The following is a 14,920-nucleotide window of genomic DNA, read 5'->3' as shown; positions in this document are numbered from 1 at the left end:
GCCAACCGGACGTTAATTGCTTTCATCTGGTGGGGTTCCAGACAGCTCCTCAGAAGGAAGGAGCGCACATTCCTGGCACCAATTGGCTAATTCAATTTACTTCAACGGCATTAGCCTCTGTCAGAATATTCATGAGCAGGGGAATGAGGACCCGCCGCTCAGGCAGGCGGCAGCCACTCCGGCTAGAGAAGGCTCGAGGGAGGGGAAGCGGACCGCGCGCCGCGCTTGGGGGACGGTGACAGCGACCAGGGGCTTCCTCTCACCGGACAGGCTGAACGCGGGGCGCCGCAGGAGGGCAGGGCAGGGCGGCGGCGGGGTTGGCGCACCTGCCAGTGCCCTCCAACTCCTGGTGACCGCACAGAGACTTTGCGAAACATCCGAAGGCAGAAAAGCTGTGACATTTCTGACAGAGGGGCAGGGGGGTGGGGGGCGGGGACAGCGCCGCGAGCAGGGACCGAACGGACTCAGTGGGACACCAGCCGCCCGGCGGGGAAAGCAGCGATGTGAGCTGGACGCCCGCCCTGGAGCAGTCAGGACCGAAGGTCTCCGGAGAGTCGCCGGCCGTGCCAGGTAACGCAGAGGGCTCAGGTCGGGCCCGGCTTGTGGGGCTCGGGACTCCGGCCTCCGGGCGCGCAGAGCCAGCCCTCTGGGGCGAGACCCCGGGCGCTGCGCGCGGTCCCGCTCCACGCCGCGCTCTCCCAGCAACTGTCCGCCGCCTCGGCGAGCCGACCGGCCGCTCTGAGTTCGACTTCCTTGGACTTTGGGGGAGAAGAGGACGGAGGGGGGCTGCCGGGACTCGGGGAGCTGCTCTCTGGAAGCAGGGACGCTGGGGCGCTCTGGGCAGGTGGAGAACGTGGCGCGCTGGGAGCGGGGACTGCGCGCACCGAGGGATGGTGACGAGGGATCAGGAGCGCAGCTTGCGGGGGCGCTTGGCACTGGCTTCACCCTTTCTGGCCCCGCGGGCAGCGGCGCCTCCCTCCGTCTGCGGAAGGGACAGGGTGGCCGCGTCCCTCGCAGAGAGCTGTGTGCCGGGAAGGGGGCCAGAGAGCGAGACTCCGGGGCAGCACAGGCACCTACCGGCCGATCCCCGGTCCGCGCCTCGCGCCGCGCCCCCGCCCGAGCTCGGCAGTGGGAGGAGAATGTGGTGGGGACTCGCGTCCCCGCCACCTGCCGGACTTCGCCAACTCCCCGGATTTCCTGTCCTCAGGCCCTGACACTCCCAAGGAAAGCTCTGAATTGCGCGCGCGTTGTTTGGTCTTTGCTTGTTGTAGTTGTCGCGGGGGAAGAGCCGGGGGCAAGGGGGTCAAATCGGGTGAAAGTTTCAGATTTGCAAAGAAAACGTTACCGCGGAGTCCCAACGTGCCCTTAGCCAAAGGAGAGACTGCAGCAGCCTTCGCCTAGCTATCCGCCTCTGGGGCGGGCGGCGGTGGAGGTTGAAATCTGGAGGGCAGCCCGGAGGCAGCACCAGAGCCTTGTTTTGCTTTGTTTTGTTTCTGATGAGGCCAGGCAGGAGGTGAGAGGGGCTAGCGCCAGAGAGCCAGGGAGGTGGTCGCCTGGTAGATCCGGAGTTTACTATGGTGTTGCTATTGTTATTAATGCTCGTTATTGGCACGAGCACCAGGAAGAATTTTTTTTTTTTTTTCTGATTGTTATAAATCGCCTGGAAACTGAACCTGCAGCCCCCTCCTTTCAAATGAAATGTCCGCGAACCTGATCTAGTCTCTGATGTGTGTCTTTCCACCAAAGGAAATTACCCCCTCAGAGCTGTGGTGCTGTCAGGGACTCAGCTAAATAACTGAATCTACCTAAGAATAACAAAAAGTTGAAACTAGGACGTGTTTGCACCCATGCTTACAGATGAGTATTATGTTCCTATCTGCTTACCTTCCTCAGCCACCTCTGGCTGGGGAACCCTGAAGGCAAAGCCATCTTGAGCCCCTTAGTTGACCCAGCGTTTCCCTTTCATTTATTATACAACCTGGGAAAGTCTTTTCCCTTTAGTGTGACCCTTGCAGTCCCGTTGGACATGCTGACAGGATTCAGGTCCCGCCACTGGAGGAATCCACAAGGGTACCTCTGGTTGCCACCTCTTGGCTTGACCCTGTTCAGATGTTGTCCAGGGTGCAGGCTTGGGCAGCTGATGAAGCAGAAAGCTGGGTGAGGGTGTGGGAGAACAGCATGGCAGAGTTAAGCTCAGAGCAGGAGATGAGGTCAAGCCTCCACGCTGGCCACATCCCTTCCTGCCAGAGAAAAGAGAGACAAATGAAGAGCAGGAGGGAAGTATGATAAATTGAAACCAAGCTCTTAGAGTCTACTTAGGCTGTGAACCAAGCTCTCAGCATATACTGAGGCTTTGGCCATTGACTTTGGCATGACCTTTCTTTTCAGTGCTTCTGATTTTCGCTTTCTGCAGATAACTCAAGTAACTGTGCCTTTTTAACAGGACAGTTGTCATGAGATGATCTAATTTTGTATCCAAAAAAAATGCTTTGAGCATCCTGGGAAAGGACAGTCTATAAAATATGCCATTTTAATGTTTTGTGAAAAGTTTGCTACACTGCAGGTTAAGGAGATACATTTTTAGTATGTGTGCCATGTGGCAGTGTAAAATTAAAATGGAAAAGGAAAGTACAAACATAAAAATGACTTAGCATTCTTGACATTCTTGTGCATACTTGTAGAAAAATTATCTTTCGTTTGGGGAGAGTTGCCGGGAAATTTCATCAGTGTTTATACTACTGAAACACCCCCTTCTACCTTTCTGCCCTGTAAAATTTTATGACCCAGTTCTCACCGGAAAGGCGATTTGAGTAGTGCTGAGGGCTGAGAGGAGATACTGAGAGTTGTTAGTGGAACTGTTACACAGGGTTTGTAGACTGGAATGGGAAAGAAGATGCCACCATCCTGGCAGAGCAGAGAGATGTTCGTCTGGAGAAAGCAGTTGAGCAGCTTAGGATAACGGATCTAGCACTGCTTGTCCTCTGCTCTCAGATTCAGGAAGGGGACTCCATGAGCTAGCCCGGAGGGTTAATCAAGGTATTTTTCCCTCCTCCATTGGGTAAAAGCACTGCCTCCTTCTAGACTTTGGATTGGTATTAACTTCTCTCTTCCTGTCTGTCGTAGTGCAGTGGTCTTCTCTTGCCATCTCCAAGAGACTCAGATGTACCCTCCACCCTCTCAGACCCTTATACATTTGTAAATATCCCCCAAGTTCTGAAGCTTCTCAAAGACCTGCAGCTGCTGGTGGATTTAAGTAAATAGTTGGAAATCATCAAGAGAGCCACTGAAAAGTGGGTATGTTTTCCCCTGGTGGAGAAGTTACTGAATGCCTTTTGAGCTAGAAAATTAGCAGTTTAGAAAAGCGGGAGGGATTTCCTTGACTTCCCTCTACCCATAAACCAGTAGTTGTATTTTTCTTTCCCTCATAGTAGTGAGCACTGTTTGGCTAAGCATTTTTTTTACAATTTTGGAACTAAAATGGGGTTTTGCTGATGGTGTTCTATGGAGAAAGGAAAAACGTAAAGAGATACGGAAGGAAGAGCTGCGGTGGCGAGAACATAAATCAGCCAGAATATATGGGGGGGTGATGAGAATAGGTCTTTTCACCCTAAAAAAAATGTCCACTTTGGAAGAAAAAGAAGTCTGATTATTGGCATCCATGGCTGAAACCAAGGCAGCTGATGCCGAGAGGAGCCAAAGGGCAGTTCTTCTTAGTTTAGAAACAGCAAGACAGCCTCTGCCAAAGATTGCTGTAAACACGGAATAAAGATTTCATTGTGGGCTGCTGTGACTAGAATAATTAGACAGTTAATTGTTCATTCTGATCTGGTGATGCTGCAATCAGTAGTGCAGAGTGGCGAAAATAAGAGCAAGAAAGAAATAGAAAAGTAACATTTATCACTTTTATATTCATTTGTTTCACTTTGATGTTACTTTGGGAAATCCTCATTATTTCCCCATAACCCAAAAGGCATATCCCCAGAATACCAGAGAGCTGAGACTCAGGGTTGCCATTTTTTTTCCCCTCCACATCGTACTTCGGATATGGGGGAAATTTCTTGTCCTCTAAGAACAGCATGTGAAGCTATAATAAAAATAAATGCATTATGTAATTCCAGTATTAAATAATGTATTTTATTTATATGTAAACCTCCATGTAAACTCAATCAACATATATGCAAATAGCACCAGATTTTTATACTTCTCCAATACTTTTTTCTCGGACATATGAGGCTTAAGAAGTAAATATTCCATTTTTGACATCTAATTATTGTCTCTTGTGAAACAAATCACTACAGTGATTAATCTTTCACATTTAATTGAAGAAAAAAATCTCCTCTGTAATTTGATACTAATTTAGAGACCGAGAAAACATACTTTATGTGATAAAGGTGGTTTTAAGCAACTGAGAATCTACAGTTTTTATATTCAGTAGACTGTGACTTATTGTTATTTACTAAAAGGTGGCACTGTCATCACTTCCTTCTGAAATGACTCCTGCAAATGAAGACATAAGCAAGGGACTACACACAGCATTAAGCACATGGCATCTGGGGAAAAGTAAATGAAGAACCAGGTGTTTATTAGGTTCAGCCCTCCCTGAATCCTGATATTGACATGGAATATAGAGCAAAGTTGTCATTATTTGAATGTAAAAAGAACATCTTTAAGTGTCAATGTTAAGTATAATTATTCTGGTAATAAAAGCATTGTTATCATAAAAGCATTATACATTAACATAAATACAACATAACTGTATAACATAAGGTCATACAGTCTCACAAAGAGAAATACTTAGTTTCTCCAAGATATTCTTGTCTGTTTAAGATGTGCAATACTATCTTTACTAACCTTTAGTTTATTTTATCCATCACAGATCAAAAGGGATTGCAAACGCAGAATACTTGCTGAAGTGTAAAACAGCATAAGTAGTACAAAATTATGAAACTAGCTCTCAGAAGACAAAATTTTGCTTTAAAAAATGCACTGTCTACAGCAATTAAAAATAGAAAATCATATTACCACATTAAGTTATTGCCACAACCTATTTTAAAGAGAATTTTATTCTTTTTTTATTTAATTGCTATCCACGGTTTGCTAACTAGTGTTTCAGAATAATCTGCCAATCTCTTGCTAACCAGGACTGTCTAGTTAAGAATGTTCCTAATTACATATGGATTAACTTAATTTTAGAACCCTGAGAACATTCAACTCAAAACATTACTCAAGTGCAGTGCAAAATAGAAATGATCCAATTTACCTCAAGATATATGTAATTTTTGCTTTGTTTTTAGCTTAAGAGATCACAAAAGAGAGGACATCTGGTCTACAAATATATCACTGAATAACCACTATAAAAGAGTAAAGGAAGCTGCTATAAACTGTTACATCCTTAAAACATACATAAAGTTTTAACAGTACCACTCATCTCTCCTTCCTAAGCAGTTAAGGGCTAGCATGTAAAGTACCACACAAAAGTGCAAATGTCACAAACATGCACAGCATTGCCTGAAATGGAGGTATTCTTGCTATTTATAAGAATGTTTAACAATCTGATCACAAGTTTAGAACATTTTCTCACTAATGCCATTATCTCCAAAGAGTAAAGAGGTATCTTGCATGGAAGACGGACTTTTTTAGAGTTCTACAGCTCCTAACTAGAATCTTGCTCATAATAGATTCTTAAAAATATATGTGTCGATCTGATTTTTAATAAGGAATATAGAATTGCATCAATTGAATTTTCAAGATAAATGAATCTGTAGTTTTTAAAGTCAAATATTTGATTGGTCCTTGTTACTTTGAATTTTTTTTTAAATTGACAAGATTTGCCTGTGACTATTAGTAATACTTATTGGCAATATTCTGGTGTGGACATGAGGGAGGTGAGAAAGTAGGAAATCTTTAAGTTAAAGGTTTTCTTTTTAAGTTTTACCTAACTCTTTCATGTGTTTATGCATATATAAGTTGTTAAAATGTACAATATATCTTTACAACAAAAGTGGCACTATCACTGAATCATTATTTACAAGTAGTAACATAAACAGATTCTACTCTTTAAGTACTGAGTCTTTTTTATTTTAGATTCAAGGGGTGCATGTGCAAGTTTATTATACATATATACATATATATATATTTATATTGCATAAGGAGAGATTAGACTTCTAGTGTACACATTACCCAAATAACGACCATTGTACTCCATAGATAATAACTCTTCAACAGTTAACTTCCTTCCAGCCTCCCCACTTTCGGAGACCCCAGTGTCTATTAATTCCATCTTTATGTTCATGTATGAAGTACTGAGTCTTAATCAGACCAATCATGACTAAATAACTGCATGTCTTCTGTTATATCAACTAATTAAAGGGTAATTAATGAAGTGATCATTTGATTCCATGCAATGGATAAACATGATGGTCACAGAAATTTTTTTGACATGTAGCCAGTGGTCAGCCAAACCATGCAACCACAACGGTGTGTTCAACATCTGGCAGGAGAACAAAATCTTAATCCTTAACACTTCACGTTGAGATTACTTATGACCAATACACTCCTACTTATCTGTTCCTGCACCTGGTTTATAACTAGAGTAAGCTATGTTAACCTTCCACCCAAAATGAAAAACAGATGCTAGTTAGGAACTAAAATGTCTTTAGGTAAATCTTCAACTTTTTTTTTTTTTAAGGCCTGACCTTAGTTGAATGAACAAGGTTGTCTTAGCATTTTCCCAGAGAACAGTACATAGTGCAATATGTTGGCATAATTGGGAGCTAGTAGTCAAAAGAAAACCGGGATAGAATTAGCATGAAGATCCAATTACCACTTGTTCCCAGAGAGGGTTGTTTACTGGGATTAGAGTTAAGGTTGTGGGCAAAATAGCACGGAAAGAAGGACAGGACAGTTTGTTGTTGTTGTTTTAGTTCTTTAGCTGGTATCTTTGAACAGAACCAAATTTTGATTTCCACTTTCCCCAGTAATTTAAAAATACAGCTTACTAAATAGCAGCTTATATAAATTGTTGGGTAGAAATTTTAAGTGTACTCATGAGTATAAGTATTATAGCTATATTTATACAAATCTTTGGTCAAAGCTATTAATACAAAATATTTTCATGATGGAATAGCATACATACATCTTTTATCATATTCACAATTACTTCCTTTCATTTGGTAAACTCAGCATCTTTGAACCCCTTACCAAGTCTTAAAAAGGGATTAAATTGTACATATTATACATGATTGATGAACTTACCATAATTTGTTTTTAAGCCAACAGACGTAATTTCCTTTAGCAATTTAATTAAAAACTGGCTAAAGAAATTTCATTTAGAAGTAATCTTAACCATCTTTGAAAGGGCTAACAAATACATGTTTCTTTTTAATTTGACAGATGTTGAGCACTAAATAAGAGTAAGAAAATAGATAGAAATGGACATTTAATCTTTGCATCTAAGGATATCTTTTTCCATGCACATGGCTTGAAGAGACATGCAGAATAGGCAGTATCACCTACCTACCACTGTTGAAGGTCAGAGAAGGACTGGGAGAAACCAACTGGAAGATACAGCCATCTCCGTGCCCACCTCCCACACCATTGTCACTGTTCTCTTATGTTTTACTCTGTCCAGGCTGTTACGACAAAATGCCATAGACTGAGTGACTAATAAACAACAGAAATTTATTTTTCACAGTCCTGGAGGCTGAAGTCCAAGATCAAGGTGCCAGCATGGTCCATTTCTGGTGAGGGCCCTCTTCTGAGTTGCAGACTGCTATTTTCTTGTTGTATTCTCACATGACAGAAAGAGGGCAAGAGAGCTCCCTATAATAAAAAAAATTATTGTCCCTTTTTTTTTAAGGACGATAATTTCATTCACAAGGGCTCTACCCTCACTACACAATAACAGCCTCAAGGCCCCCCTCCTAATGCCGTTCCATTGTGGGTTGGATTTCAATGTAGAACTTGGGGGAGACACAAACACTCACAGGTCATTGCATCTCATCTTCATTTTCTAATGCAAGAAACAAAGCAGGCCAGGCGTGGTGGCTTACACCTGTAATCCCAGCACTTTGGGAGGCCGAGGCGAGCAGGTCACTTGGTCAGGAGTTCAAGACCAACCTGACTAACATGGTGAAACCCCATCTCTACTAAAGATACAAAAATTAGCCAGACGTGGTAGCATGAACTTGTAATCCCAGCTACTCAGGAGGCTGACGCAGGAGAATCACTTGAACCCAGAGGCAGAGGTTGCAGTGAGCCGAGATTTCGCCACTGCACTCCAGCCTGGGTGACAGAGCAAGACTCTGTCTCAAAAAAAAAAAAAGGAAAAAGAAAGAAAGAAAGAAAACAATTTCCAATATTTCTTTTTCGAATCCCTTGATTCCCTGCATCAAAGACTTTCTATCAGTTCGCAGAGGCACCAACCATTATTACATCATTGAAAGCAAGCACCACCCTTGAGACCATGTGTCTTGTAGGCTTTTATTGGGATATTAAATAAGAATCTAAATCTATGCCTATACTTTGCACAAACTGGCAAGATCTCCCAAGGATGTTCATCTTATAAATAAAGATTAAATAAAACTTTTGTGCTAGCATTAATATCAAATTGCATTTAAAGTAAATAGTAGCAAGCAACCAAAGTATATCTTCATTAACATCACAGTTTGGAAGTGTTGTAGTTGTGTCTACCTTTATGCTTCACTTATACTCCTCATCTCCATAATATTGGGAACATTTCAGTCTAAAAATATGAGGCATACTCATATTTGAAAATAAAATCTTTGAGCAGTCATTAAAATATTAATCAGTTTGGCAGTTAGTATCTCAGTGGAATACTTCAGGCAGCTCAGCAAGAGGATATCATCCAACTCATGGAGCTGGCTAACATTTGAAGATCAAATTGTTTAGGGTTGTTTCTTTAAACACAGGAAAACAACAGATTTCTTCATGAAATACAAGTGCTATACATTTCTTTGGCTACATCTATTTATTTCACTCATGTCAATTAAAACATGTAGCATTCACTCAGGAGGCTGAGGCAGGAGAATCGCTGGAATCCAGGAGGTGGAGGTTGCCGTGAGCCAAGATTGCACCACTGCACTCCAGCCTGGGTGACAGAGCGAGACTCCATCTCAAAAAACAAAAACAAAACAAAACGGGAACAAAAAACATGTAGTATTCAGAGGAAAAATGGACAGAGCAAAATAAATAAATAACCACCATTTATTTAGTCTTACTCTCTGCCAGACACTGTGAGTGCTTCATTTGCATTGCCTCACTAATCCTCTCTTTGAATTCAGTATTGTTACCATCTTCACTTTGCAGATGCAGAAGCTGAGGCAGGATGAAGTGGTCATCACAAGCAGGTGTCAAACACCTGCTGTTGAGAACCACTGCCTTAGTAAAGTTCAGTTTTCATGCATTCCTTATTATAGTGCACATTTTTAATTTAAGAGTAGGGCATCTATTTTCCAGCTCATAATGTAGATAGTTCACTGCTTGAACCTGAGTCTGACCAAAATTACGAAGTCTGTCTTGTAACTATAATACTACAGTATGCCACCTCATCCTTTCAGCAGGGATGCACTATTTAATTTAAAATGTTGCCAGTTTTTAGAGTCTGAGACATATGGCTATTTAAAATGCAGATAACTAAAATATCTTCTGAAGAATAAAATATGTCATTTAAAAAATTATTTGCTGTTTTCTCTTATCCATGATGTTACTTCCTTCAAATAGTGCAAATTACCACGAGTTGACTTTAAGTAAATGAGCAAAATAGCATTTTTAGGGCTTTAAAAAAAATGTCTATAGAAGAAAGATTAGAAATGGCATTTCAGATGCTGTTCTATAAATTAGAGAATTAGAACCTAGACCTCCAGACTGCAAAGGACTAGTGCAAAACAAAATCATGACTTTCATTTCCACAAGTTCAGAAAATTCTAAGTATCAAGGGTTTTTTAAAGATAATTTTATCATTAGAGATCATGCTCTCTTCTGATGATGATTATCTCCTTTGGTTATTTTCTGTCTTATGATTATTCTGGTGAACATTTCCTAAAACCAAACTGACTTTGAAAACTACTTTCTCTGCCTTTATCATTTCAATGCCAGAAAGACACTGAGAACCTCTAAACCATTCTGCCAGTGGGCACTGGTTTTAGCCTATTTGTATCTCTGAGGTAGATGGGTTTACCGTTAACTTTGCAAATTAAATCTGGTGATTTCCAATTCTTAGTCAGTGCTGCCACCATTCCAGACGATATTCAGCAGAAGACTTAAAACACTGTTCAGCATTTGCTTTCTAAAGTTATTGCTGCCCTGGTCTATGTTCACTATTCTTGCAAAGAATCAAGGCAGTTGTAGAAGGGAGCCCAAGCACTGATCATAGGACTTAAAACAGCATCTTATGCAGCTCTTGGTGGGATGGTTTTCTGCCAAGAGGCAGGAGGCTTTGCTGGGCCCTGAGGCTTGCAGAGCTGTGGAAAAGCCCATTTCTTCATCTGTCATTGATCAGGGTTATCTACTGTTAATGAAACAGTTTTATGCTGAATGTTCATGACCCATCCAGGCACATGTCTAAAATAACTGCCTCAATGAACCTCTTACCATTACATTTGCTCATCAGGGTACCATTCCTTCATGTCAAATTGTGGCTTGAAGAACATTTATATGAATTTGTGACGTGGAATGGAGATTAGCACACTGATGTTTTTCCCCTAAATTTTTACCCTATTTCTTAGGGGGGAACTATATAAAAGAATGCTCTTAGTGTACTTCGTAGTGGGAAATGTTCTGAATCAAGAACCCAGATGGCTTAATGAATCATGGGAAACATCTCTAAAAAGCATGCAGGATGGAGTACGAACCTAGGAGAGCAGCCCTTCCAACCTACGTGAGCCACCCAGAACATAAGATCTGATAGGCTGTTTGGAGATTTGGACAAAACAGGCTAGGATTGACATGGGAAGGAAACAGGGGTGCCACCCTTTCTGGATTCACCAGACTTAAGACCAGACAGATCCTATGAGCATTGAAGAATATACCAGGCAAGCGCTGCTGCCAGTACCTTAGCCCTGGGCTTTCCAACTTCATTGAGCCAATGTGTGTCAGAAGTCATTATGGCATCCATCTCTATCCTTATGTCTAATTCTGAGAAGTGTAGCTGACCTCAGGTGGTACTGCCTTTAGAAGTCATTGGCTAGGTTTTTTAATAACTAGGACAGGAGTAAGTGCAAAATAGAAAAGAAAAAGAATGACCACTAAGTCATGCCTTTGTTTATCAAAAGGGAAGAGAGGAAATGCATCATTGTTATGAATTATTTCTATTACAATATGCAGTTAAGTTAGAGGGATCCGCTAACTTCCTTCCCCACCTTGACCCTACCATTATTAATTTTCCATAGAAGATAACAAAAATAACTTGCATCTTTGAGATGAAAGGAAACCTTTTATGCATTTGATTCTGGGCAAAAGAAATATTTAAACCAAATTGAAGGCATGAAAAATAAGTAACTGCATTGAAAAGTCACAGCCATGTTGAACAATAAACAATTTATGGAAGGAGCTCAGAAAAAAATTGTTTTTTAAAAAATTGAAAAGCATAGCTTCTGACAAGTATTCTTTATTTATGAGAGTAAGTAGAATTTTCAAGGAACGTGAAAATATTAAAAGTTTGACACATGTTTTTCTTTGAGGTTTTGCAAAAAAAGAGAAATCTAGGTAGATATGAGGTTAATTGCATAGTTTAGTTCAATTATCATTATCTACACTAATTGAGAGAACAGAAGAGGTCAGGATTATATGAAATTGTAAATGATCTGAAATAATTTATAGTTGAGTAGGTGAGTGATTTTTTATATTTGAGTTGAACACAGGTAAGCCCTGGATCTAGCAATTTAATTTTTCAAAAGAAGAGTGAAGTAAGTAAAGTCCAGGTGCCCAAACTTGGAAGTTGCTCTTGTTCCCCTTCCTATGTCATTTCAGCTCCACCCAACATGTCCATCTGGGACGCTGGTGTGCTGTACCCACCTGGCCAGTGCTGGGCTTATCTTCTGCTAGGTGTACTAGATAACCCAATGGTCCATCTATTTTTGCTCTTGCTTTCTGTTCCTTTATAGTTGCTGTGATTTTATAAATTTGACAGTCTGAGAGCAAGGAATGGGAGAAGATATGGAAAAGATTAACCGAGGAAGTTTTGTCAACAAATGTTAATGACACAACCCTAGGTCTAACAGTCCCCAGACTGTTTACTACTATCAAAAACAGGCCAGGCATAGCGGCTCATGCCTATAATCTCAGTACTTAGAGAGGCTGAGGTGGGTGGATCACTTGAAGCCAGAAGTTTGAGACCAGCCTGGCCAACATGGTGAAACCCCATATCTACTAAAAACAAACAAACAAACAAACAAACAAATTAGCTAGGTTTAAATTTCTATAGGTGTAGTGGCATACACCTGTAATCCCAGCTACATGGGAGACAAAGGCATGAGAATCACTTGAACCCAGGAAGCAGAGGTTGCAGTGAGCCGAGATCATGTCACAGCCTGGGCAATGATGGAGTGACAGCCTGAGGAATGAAGGAAGGAAGCAAGGAAGGAAGGAAGGAAGGAGGGAAGGAGGGAAGGAGGGAAGGACAGAAGGAGGGAAGGAGGGAAGGAGGGAAAAAGGGAGGGAGGGAGGGACGGAGGGAAGGCAGGCCACAAAAACAAAACAAAACAAAAAACATGCTTTGTTAAACACTTCTCTGGTTCCAAGGCAAATTGGAATATGCATTGTTTCAAAAGAATTCTATGTACACAAAGTGAATAGCTGTCAACAAAGATATAATTAAGGAGGTGCTGTCAATAAATGTGAAACAATGATTTACCTGGAACAGCCACCTTATATCTTATCTCTTCTCCAGTCTCTCCTCACAGGGACTCCTCTAGGCTAATTTAGAGTTTCCTCGATATAAATTAGGAGGGGAAATGCCTGCCGTTTTTAGAGACTGAGAAATTCATAAACAACACTCTTTTTTCAGATGGACATGTGGCTAATGTTTTCCTAAAACTCACAATTTATTTTTGGCCAAATATTATCAACTGTCCACCCCATAAAGAACTCAAACATAGTTTTATTAGTTGATGATTATAGCAATGAAGACACTTCCTGACCATATAGAATCTTACCTTTGCAAAGTTTGGCTTCACATGTATTATTTTATGTTTTCAGAGCTACCTACCATCAACCTTTCTCCTGATTATAATTGATTTCACTTTTTGGTGGGGAGAAGGTCCACTGGAACATTTTAGGTCTCAGTTAATGTTTTTAAATGAAAATATGAACTTTTTGTGCCAAATGTGTTACTTTCCTGACTTTTAGGACCTGTTTCTGCCACAAGCTTGCTCGTATCATTTCCACACCTTGAGGAAACTGTATTTCTTTTGAACTATCTCTGATCCTTTTCCCAAAAGATGGCTCAAAACTACTCTGTCTGAAGGAGACCTCAAACAATTAGCCATAGATTACTCTGCCCCACCCCCAAGACTGATATTCTCCCCTATATTAAATTACACTTATGCACCATGTTTGATGGTATCCTCACCAGTTCTTATCTCAGATGTTTAATTTCTCTACCCCCAGCTGAGTCATAACCTTCTTCTAAGCAGACAGGGGTTCTGCTTTCTGATGGCAGAGTTCCCCATTCTGAACAGTGGGGGCACACAGATACCAACAGCTCAGGGCTTTACAACACCCCGAAACATAGCTCTGTGTCAGTTCAGTGCTGGGAATGTTCTGAGTCCACATTTCTGTCAGTCAGCCCATTATCTGAGTCACATAGCCATAAAAACATGAGAAATCTAGATTGTCACCCCATTTAAAAAAAGGAGGGGTTGCAATGGTGGAAAGTGGGGATAAGAGAATGCAATTGGTGTGGAGAGACGAAAAGGAACATTCGGAGGGGAACTGGGAGGGAGCAGTAAGGCAAGACTGTGTGAAAAAGGAACAAACTTCAGCTTGGTAAAAATATGAATAACTACATTTTATTTTTATTCCTGGGAATCTAGGTGTAGCTTTGTGGGGCAGTAAAGCAGGATTGTGTGGAAAGGGGGAAATTTTTCAGCCTTTTAAAAATATGAATAGCTACATTTTGTTTGTACTCCTTAGAATCTAGGCGTTGCTTTGTAATGCGTTGGAGGAAGTAAATTTATTTTTAAACTGCATGTAGGCTGTGCTTTTAGACTGTGGGGGTTGAAATGTGTATTCTTTTTAAATGATCACTTTAGGAGTGGCTGTTAGAAACATTGGAATTACCAGAACAACTAACCATGGTCTCCATCTCTGAATTCTAGACAATAGATGGCATTTTGGCAAATCTGTTCTGTGTGCCCTAGCAGTTAAAAAAATCTCCTGTTTGACTTTCACCATCTGCTTCCTCCTAGCAGATCCAACCCAAATCCAAAAATGAACAGGTGAATTTAAGCCCTAGACATTGGCGCTATCCCAGGGAAAACAGGAGAAACTCATTAACTGTTAGCAGTTTGAAATACTCATTTGCAGGCTGAACCTAGAGGACTCCTTCTCTGAATATGTCTTCCCAGGTTGAGATGTATGAATAGGAGACATCCAGGAAACAGGCTAATTTAGAAGAAATTTAAGTTCTTAATGAATGTTTCCTACAGATTCTATAATGAGTCCATTCTGTTTTTGCCATGTAAAGAAGGATGCCCTTTTCACTGTTGTTGGCATGAACTTTTTAAAGATTCACTCCCACACAGCACAGTGACAATTATTTTTCCCTGGATATCTACAGATTCAGCACCTAGGAGTTCTGCAATGAGTATTAGAACATCTTCATTCAGGCCATATCTCTCCTAAGACCAAAAACCAAATGTAGCAACATCCTACATTAGGCCAGAGAGTATATAAACTTCTA

The 14,920-nt window shown here is 41.2% G+C and overlaps 1 protein-coding gene across 2 annotated transcripts in view; it reads left to right on the top strand.

Moving 5' to 3' along the window:
• The first annotated feature begins 171 nt into the window (after positions 1–171).
• Positions 172–14,920, top strand: part of CDH20 (cadherin 20) — a 222,118-nt gene continuing 207,369 nt past the window's right edge. The window contains exon 1 of one of the 2 annotated variants that reach the window (XM_021672029.2): positions 172–570. The gene's annotated coding sequence lies outside the window, so the exon portion shown is untranslated. The remainder of the gene's footprint in view (positions 571–14,920) is intronic. The other variant, XM_021672030.2, reaches the window with a different exon arrangement.

This window comes from Aotus nancymaae, unplaced genomic scaffold, assembly GCF_030222135.1.
Source record: "Aotus nancymaae isolate 86718 unplaced genomic scaffold, 86718_ANA_hifiasm-v0.15.2.pri h1tg000020l, whole genome shotgun sequence".
NCBI lineage: Eukaryota > Metazoa > Chordata > Mammalia > Primates > Aotidae > Aotus > Aotus nancymaae.
This window is presented reverse-complemented; position numbering and strand designations above follow the sequence as displayed.